This window comes from Hibiscus syriacus, unplaced genomic scaffold, assembly GCF_006381635.1.
Source record: "Hibiscus syriacus cultivar Baekdansim isolate YM2019G1 unplaced genomic scaffold, ASM638163v2 tig00116984_pilon, whole genome shotgun sequence".
NCBI classification, from domain to species: domain Eukaryota; kingdom Viridiplantae; phylum Streptophyta; class Magnoliopsida; order Malvales; family Malvaceae; genus Hibiscus; species Hibiscus syriacus.
The window spans coordinates 1874151-1883556 of NW_024063507.1; positions in this window are offsets into that span (position 1 = coordinate 1874151).

A 9406-nucleotide genomic window follows, 5' to 3' on the forward strand; every position below is an offset into this window, starting at 1 on the left:
ATAATGAGAAAATGAATAAAGTAAATAAAGTAGAAGAATTTAATTGAGATTATATAACCTTAGGCTTTGCTTAGCCCCGATTTCAATCGGTCATCGAAATATTTTTCTCTCATTGAAGCACGTCGGTTACAGTCAATGAAGCCCGACCTTCGCAACTAACTTTTCTCTCGGGTTAACCGAAATTTTTAAGCATATCTCCGAAATTTGGTCTTTGTTGAACTAATCATGTCTATTGCCATTAGCACCAAAACAACTTTGAGTACTAAAAGATCCCGGTTCGGGTTATAACGTCTCTTGAATAATCAATCCCGATCTTATTCCCCTTAGCAGACCGCTGCTAAGTTTATTCACATAAAGTCGAATTACGACCAACTAATTTGTCTTTCCAATCATAAGTTAAAACAACCTTCAAGCCAACGACGTCTTTTTGGATTGAAGATGTTGTAATTTTAAAGGAATTGTTGATTGTCATTCCTAGTTTCCAGATAACCGAAGAATGTTATCCTAAGTTACGAAGAACAAAACTCAATTCTCACGATTTATAATTGATGTAACACCCCAAATCTTGGGTTAAGAGTTTCGGGCAAACCCGAGAGGGCCTTAGATTTGGTCTTGGTTTGAGCCCAATGGTTAGTAAAAAGGGGATTTTTTTAAGATTGACCAAAGTTTGAGGGACCAAGGAGTAAATTATCCATTTTATGTTGGAAAGGCTGAAATCTTTAAATGCTGGTGAAGTCACGCGTGAAGTCACGCCTGATGCCTTTTTTTTCATTCCCATAAACTTTATCTTTTTCCTTTCTTTCTTCATTACCTTCTTCTTCTCCAAGAGCTTGGCTAAAGGTTGGAACTTTATAATCTTGCAAGTCTGTACCATAAATTTCAAGGTAAGAACCTTAAACTACTCCTTCCAATCTTTTAGTCAAGCCATCTCTTGCAAGATTTGGCCATGGTATTCAAAATATGGGTTTTGTGATAGTTTAAGGAACTTTTGCGTTTTAATCTGTTTTAAAAGAGTTCAAGCCTTAGAAATTGTTCTTAAACTCTTCCTAACCTCTTAAGAAAGTCAGTAATTTCTTTTTTTATCCTTGTTTAGTGAGAGAAGTAGAAGAAAGCTCCAAAGCAAGAACAAGGAGAAACTTGTGCTAGGTTACTTTGAGGTGCTTCCATAGCTTAGAAATCCAAGATAACTCACTTCTAACTCAACTCTACCATATGTAAATATGTAGATAAGTTTTGGTAGATTACATGAGTTATGAAGCATGCTCATGGTAGCTTGCATCTTTTGACGTTTTCAGCATATAAAAAGTCCTTTTATGATCCCTTTAATCATACATAAAACTTTAATAACAATTAGGAACCTCAGTAGAGAGTTTGGGATAGAAAGTTAGCATTTTTGTGCCCAAAATAGAGTATTTAGGGTCTCGAGTATCGATACTGGAAAAACAATATCGATATTGTTCTTCAATTAGTGTATAATGAAAGAGTTTTTAAAGGAGAGTATCAATATTGTTCTTCAATTAGTGTATAATGAAAGAGTTTTCAAAGGAGAGTATCGATACTCATTCATGGAGTATCGATAATGTTGGTCTGGTCTTGATACTCGTAGGGTGGTATCAGTACTGGGTGCACTTAGCAAATTTCATAATACATTTTTGGTATTTACTCGTGGGAGTATCGATAGTCCCAGTAAGGTTATCGATACTGAGGTAATTTTTCAAAACATCGAACCTAAATTTGTTATCAATACTCAGGTAAGTATCGATACCCTAACACTAGCGTTCGATACTTAGTCAGGAGTATCGATACTTCTCTCCCCTATTAGTATACAATAGTCAGTAGGTATCGATACCAAAAGATGGGTATCGATTCTCAAGGACCAATATCGATATTGAATGGTCAATATCGATACCAGCAGATAAGGGATTAGACTTGAGGGTCCTAATAACACTTGAATATTAGCAGATAAAACTACAAGTGAGAACATAAATTAATTCAGAAAACTAGAAACAATAATAACTAAGACTACATAAAACAAGTCTTGTTTGACACTCAGGAAACAACCAGGACACCCGAGTCTCTATAGTAGAATATGGCAGTCAATTGGATATCTCAATCAGTGTTAAGGCACTTCAATAGCCGATTGGGGTAAGATGCCCCAAGACTCGATAGAGTAAGTTGGTCGGGTGTACGTTTCTGACGGAGTTCCAAATCTCACCCTAGATACCGAAGGTATATCAGAAGGCTAAAGGGGTGTGTGAGCTCCGATATGTAGAACCCTCAATCGTACCATGATGTCTATTTCAGCTATTCATATCAGTATTTTACATTTATTCATACAATGCCACTAGAAAACTCATCTAGTGAATGCATGTAGTATAGTACAGTTACTATTATGGCACTGAGCTCATAAGCTCAGCGTTCAGAATGTGTTTCGTGTGTGGGTTCTTATGTGACCAGTAGCAGAGTATTATCATCGACAGTTGTTCCAGTCCAGCCGAGGCATCAGAGTACGTCTGAATCATTTTAGAGGGCATGTACTATTGTAGACCCATTGATATTCAGATGTAACTCTATTTTGTTTTAAACTTAGTATGTATTATTTTGAATGTTTTAGGGTCTCCCCTGTAATTGTAAACTTATTTACTATTTTTATTTATTTTACCATGGATGGATTTTTATCAAATATTTTATAGTTAGCTTTTAAAGAAAAATTTTGGGTTAGCCACCTCAATGGTTCCGTGTGACATTCTAATCCATTGGTCTTCGGGTCAGATTGGATTAGGGTGTTACAATTCAGCTTCGCAAAGCTTTAGGCTAAGTGTAGTTCAACTAAGCTTGGATTGGATTATGCTTAGCAATTTGAAAAAGAATATAATTAAAGAAAATAAAGATATGAAGAAAAGCAAAACTTCAATAAATAAAATGAAATATAAATTTCAATCTCTCTTTTTCAACTATTGAACCTAAGGGGTATTTATGACCCGAGAGTTCTAAGTAAATAAAATAACTAATTCCTAAATAAAATAATTAAAAATCCAGTTAGAGCTCTAAGTAAATAAATAGTTAATTCCTAAATAAAATAATAAATAATCAAACTAAAATTCCTAAATTTACAAGGTTTATCACAAAAGCTAAAAGTAAATATTTAAGTTGTAACATCATAATCTAGTACGACCTGAAGATCCATGGATTACGATGTCACTTGGAACCACCAAAATGGTCAACCCAAAAATTTCTTTTTAAAAACGTTTGTAATCATCAAAATAATTCATCATAAATTGCAGCTGAAATCAATTCAACGTTTACAAAATATAGGAGTCCTCCAAAATACGTACATCATGACCATATAGTTTAAAATCAAGTAGAGTTATAACTTGACTATACAAGGTCCATACAGAATACATGCCCTCTACAAATACTCAAGACATACTTTGATAATCGGCTGGTATGGAATGGATATTGTAGGCTCTCTCAACAATCCTCAACTAACTTGCGCATGGAAACACATTCTACGCGCTGAGCTCACAAGCTTAGTGCCACAAAATAACTATGCAATACTACATGCATTCATGCATGAACATGCCGGGGTGCAATGTTAAATTTATGTGCATCTTGGACAACACAATAGCCTATCTAGAACGTGATAGCTTCGGGGTAAGATTCAGAATTTATGTGTGTCGAAATTTATGGCCCTCAGTCTACCTCGGATCCTTGAGAGGTCAGGGTGAGATCTGAAATTTACGTACACCGGAAGCTCACATCCTGTACCTAGTTGAACATAGGGTACGATTCTAGAATTTACGTGCATAGAAATTCGTATCAGTATGACCTGAAATTTACGTGCATCAGATGCGTACCAAACAGACAATATTCGAATATTCATAAACAAATGACGATCATCATAATGTCATAGTAACTGGGTGCTCAAACTGTTGCCCGAATATCACACGATGCCAATTTTATATCATCATATCTTGCTTGATTTCTAGGTGAGAAATTAGAACTCTTAATTATTTTCACTTGTATTGAACACTTGTAGCTTACACTGACTCAAAACACCCATGTTTGTACCCCCAATCCGATTGAACGAAATTGCCCAAAAATCATCGTAAGTATTAATATTGGGCGAGTATCGATACCAAAATTTACTTCTATGTTTTGAAAAATACTTGGGTATCAATACTCCAATGCGGAGTATTGATACTCTACCTTGGGTATCGATACCCCCGCGAGTATCGATACTAAATTTAGTTTTGATGTTTTCAAAAACGTCAGTATCGATACCGAGCCCTAGTATCGATACTTCTATAGGGAGTATCGATACTTTCCTTGCAAAATAACATGATTTAGGCCTTACACGACGAACAGTATCGATACTGTTATTCCAGTACCAATATTGACAACCCAGAATGCTCTGTTTTGAGCACGAAAATATACTCAAATCTCACCAAAGCACCCCTAAGATTAGCAAAGTTTATTAATGTCTTATTTGAGGCCCTAGAGGTAAAAGAACCATCTTTCATGCATATAACAAACAAATACAAATATTGCCATGAAATCACTCTAACGCGCTTGCATGAACAAAAATACCTTTTATTCACATTTAATGAACTACTTATGGTATGGACGTGTTAGAATCATGTTACCTTGATGTTAGCTTGCTGAAAAATGTCCCAAATTGCCCAAGAGTGAGTTTTTCCTTCCTCTTGTTTAGATCTCCGCCCTTCTCTTAAACTTATTAGGACAAAGATAAACTATTAACTCGTTTTAAAGCTTAGGAAGGTGTCAAAAATAATCATATACCCAAAACTTCCCTAAAATGGATTAAACCTCAAGGTTCTATAACCCCACCAAAACTCGTGTTTGTGAAACTTAACAAAAACTTGCAAATAAGGGCTTGAATGGAAGCTTGGGAGATGAGGATTGTAATTCTTACCTTAGGATTCACAAAGGATGCTTGGAACTCTTAAAGTTCAAAGCTTTAGTTTGATTTCTTGAAGAGGAATAAGGTGAAGATAAAGATGAAGAAGAGACAAACAATACATGAAAAAGGGAGGAGTGACAGACGTGATATCATCAAAATTCAATGGAAATCAACTTTGGTTCAAATAAACGAATAATTACTCACCTAGTCCCTCCACATTTAGGTCCTGATTAAAACACCCTTTTTCTCACTTGTTGGGCTCATCCCAAGTCCAAATCAATTACTACTTAGGTTAACTCTTCATGGGCTAGAGGATTTTATTCTAAGGTCCAAATCATATATACCGAAACTCCTAACCTGGAATTCGGGACGTTACTTAAGTCTTGTAGTTATAGTTGAGTTATGTTTCATCTTATGGATAACATTTTCTCAGGTAAATTCCAAATTAAATATTTAAGATAATTCCACATGTCTTCTTGAAGATGATGACTGAACCGACGAAATCTATTGGTTTTTGGGTAATTAATCCAATGAAGCTTTTGTCCAAAATAAACCCAAAAGAAATAAATCAGTAATATCCAAGCGATAAATGAGGAGCAAATAATAGTAAAAATATGCAATATTAAACCCTTATAAGTGATTCAATTAAAAAACATCTAGAAGATTGAAACTAATTTAAAATTCAAATCATTATTTGGGTACATGTAAAGCTATTATCCGGAACACAAAACAGGATCTAAACACCAGAGTGAATGTAATTGGTTCCGACGGAGGATGATAATTGTAGTGTAAAAACATTAAAAAGCGCAGCCCCCACAATGTTTGAGACGCGTGGATACGCACCTCATTCAACCGTCTTGGATCGATTCTTGTTTAATTAAATGATAATCCTTTCTTAATTATCAATATACGTATTTTATTAAAAGACATCTACGCCAACATATCTTTAAGATTTATTTTGAATAAGCTTTGCATGTGTTAGGTTTTTTGGCGAATCTAAAAATATTTTTAGAATAGATATATATGTACTGATAGTAAAAAAAAAATTATGAGATTGACATCAATAAAATTTCAAAGTGGACACTAAAAACGGACAGAGTTAAGATTTCATTTGAAGGAGCAAAGTATAACTTTTTAAAATTGGGAAAAAATTCATAATTATCTCATAAATATTTAAATTTTATATATAAATTAAAGGAAAAAAACAAATTTTTGGTTGGTGGGGAGCCACAAGCTCTTAGTGGCTGCGTCCTTAGTGGGTACAATTAGTAAAATAAATAAAAAAACATAAAATAAATTTAAATTTCAAAGTGAATATAAAAATTTTAAGATAATACAATCAATAAAAAGAATAACAACAAGTACCTATCTTAAAATATACATGCATCCGCCAGCGGTTAGGCTAAAATTAAGAAGGCTAAAACAATAATAAAAAAGTCACTCGTTTAGTTAAGCTTTTAAATTAGAAGTTGTAATTAACTATAGTTTTTTATAATATTTTTAACCATCTGTTGAATTGTTATGTGACACGTGATGTAAAAAATGACGTGGAAGGGATTAATTGGATATTATTTTCAATTAGATTGATTATTTTATTAGGATTTCTTTAAATCTAAAAAATAAACAACCTGATTAGCGCTAACACTTTATAGATCATTATGGGGGGGGGGGGGGGAAGAAACTCAATTAATTACCTTTTAGAATTTAAACAATTTAATTTGATGGTACCTAATTCTGGCCACACTCATGGCTTAAACAAATGGAAAAGGCAAGAAGCTAGATTTCGCTTTTTGGTTTGTTTAATCGGGAAGCATATGGTTATTTGGCATGATGCGATGCATCATTATACTTCAAAATATCTCCACCATCACTGCCTATGTTAGTGCACCAACTTGGATGAATTAACAATTAGACAGTGTAGACATCATTTTTTCATTTAAATTTTTTATTATTATTATTAAAATTATTATTATTATTATTAGTATTATTATTATTATTATAATTATTATTATCATTATTTATTATTATTATTATTAATATTATATATTATTATTATTTAATAAATAATTACAACTGGACCGGCCCAGTTACAAACCAAACAGAACCGGTCCAGATAACCAGAAACCCTAAATGATTAGTAAGGTTTCAGCTAGGGTTTCTAAACCCTAGCCACCCCCAGCCGCCTCTGAGCTTCCAGAATCCCAGCCGCCTCTGATGCTTCAAGAATCCCAGCCGCCGCCTCACTGCCAGGTGTTCCAATGCCCCACTGCCGACGCCTCCACCGCCATTGTCGACACTCCAGAACGTCACGAAGCTAACCACGTTGAGCCCTATGGTGAGTCACCACCATAGCTATGGTGACTCACCGGGCCTTTCATCTCTGGAACCGGTCCAACGAGAGCTTCGGTGGTGGCTATAAAGCCACCCCACCTGCAAGAAAGAAAACACAGCCACAGACGGCAGAGAACGACAAGAAAAAAAACAAAAAGAAAAAACAGAGAAAGAGAACACAGCAACCAACAAAGCAAGAACTACACCGACGATCCCAGGAAATACAAACCAAAAAGAGAAAAAAGAGACTTACCGAGAAAATCGCCGTCGTGAGAGCCTCCACAAATCATCAGAGAACCAAACGTCGAAGAGAAATATCCTAGATCTACGATTGGTAAGGTTTTAAGCTAAAATAACCTTAGACCTAGATATAGAAAAACAGAGGCTTTGATTTGGGGTGGGTTTTGTAATTTCCGGCACCGCTAACGGTGGCCGGCGGCAGCAATCGGAGCCCGACAGCGGTGGCTGACCGGGCCGGCTTCTCTCTAATTTTAGAGAGAAGCCAGAGAGAAATCTTCTTCTCTCTGTTAGAGAAGAAGAGAAATGAAGAAATGAATGGTTGGCCCGAAGGGCCAACCGGTTTAGGGTTTATAAACCCTCTTCCATACGACGTCGTTTAAGGGGGAGGGTATCTGTGTAATTAACTAAAGGTTAAACCCTTTCAGTAGCCATCTAAACTGTAACTCTTACATTCTAGTCACTAAATCAAATTTATAATCCTTTTAATTCGGTCCTTTAATTTTAGATTTATTTATTTTAGTCCTTTCTATTAAATAATATATTAGGATAAATACGTATTTAGTCCTTTAGTTTTAATAAATAATATTTTAATCCCGAGTATATATTTTTAATTTATTTTAAATCTGATATTGAATTTTTTTATTTTTATTTTAGTCATCAATTAATAAATAAGGAAAATAGCATTTTTTAATCCCTATAATTTTAATAATTAATTATAAATTAGGTATTTAATTTTATTAGATTATAATTTAGTCCCTAAGTTAATATTTTCATTTATTTTACGAGCTTTATTATTTTGTATTTTAAATATTATTTAATCATATGTTACCTTTTTTTTATGTTCATACTATTTAATTATCATTACTATTATTATATTATTCTTTATTAATTATGTCAATATATATATCTTAAAATATATATAATATTTATTTATTCTATTTTCCTATTTAAAATTTAATTTTATAAATTACTTTTAAGAAAAATAATTATATTTGATATTTATTTATTTTAATATCAAGAAAAGAGCTGTCTTAAAGCACCTAGAAGCTCTTTTCTGATATTTTTTTGAATAAATAAATATCTTACTAGTAAAATAAAATGTTTTTTATTTATTTTTAAATATTAATAAAAGAGCTGTCTTAAAGCACCTAGAAGCACTTTTCTGATATTTCTAAATAAGTAATATATTATTTATGTATATTAATATATTTTCTTTAAAATTTTGAAATAGTAGAATTATAAATTAAATATATTTTGAATTTTTAAAATTTTAATAATAGAGACAATTATAGTTAATAAGTACCAATTTTGGGCGTTGTAGGGGTGCTAATCCTTCCCTAAACGTAACCGACCACGAATCCCTTTTTATTATTAAAAGAACGAATTTTTGGTTAAAACGTAGATCAGTTTATCTTTTAATTGATGTTTCTTAAAAACTCTTTTAAAAGATATTTTTTAGGTATTCGACCTACCTGATCCAAAAGGCCGATGGCGACTCCCAATTATTTCAAAACCATTTATTCATATCACTTTTCCCGTCAAGTTAAATATTCGTGCCCGGACGAAAACCGTTACAAGCTTGGCGCGACTCCACTGGGACCTGTCAAACTTTTAAAAATAATTATAAATCGTCTCTATTAGTTAAAAATTAAAAATTTATATATTTAATTTTAATTCTTTCTTTTCAAACTTTTTATTTTTTATTATTTTTATAATATTTATATTTTTATTTTATTTGCAAGTATTTTATTTCAGTATTTATTTTTATGTCAAAAGTTTAACATTTCTCCTCACACACAACACTTGCATTACATTACATAAAGCTCTATAATTGAGTTATCCCCTTTTAAGTGGGAGTGAAAGCAACGTCTTCGTGAGAATTTATTCTCCGTGTCAGACCTAGCAAGTAAC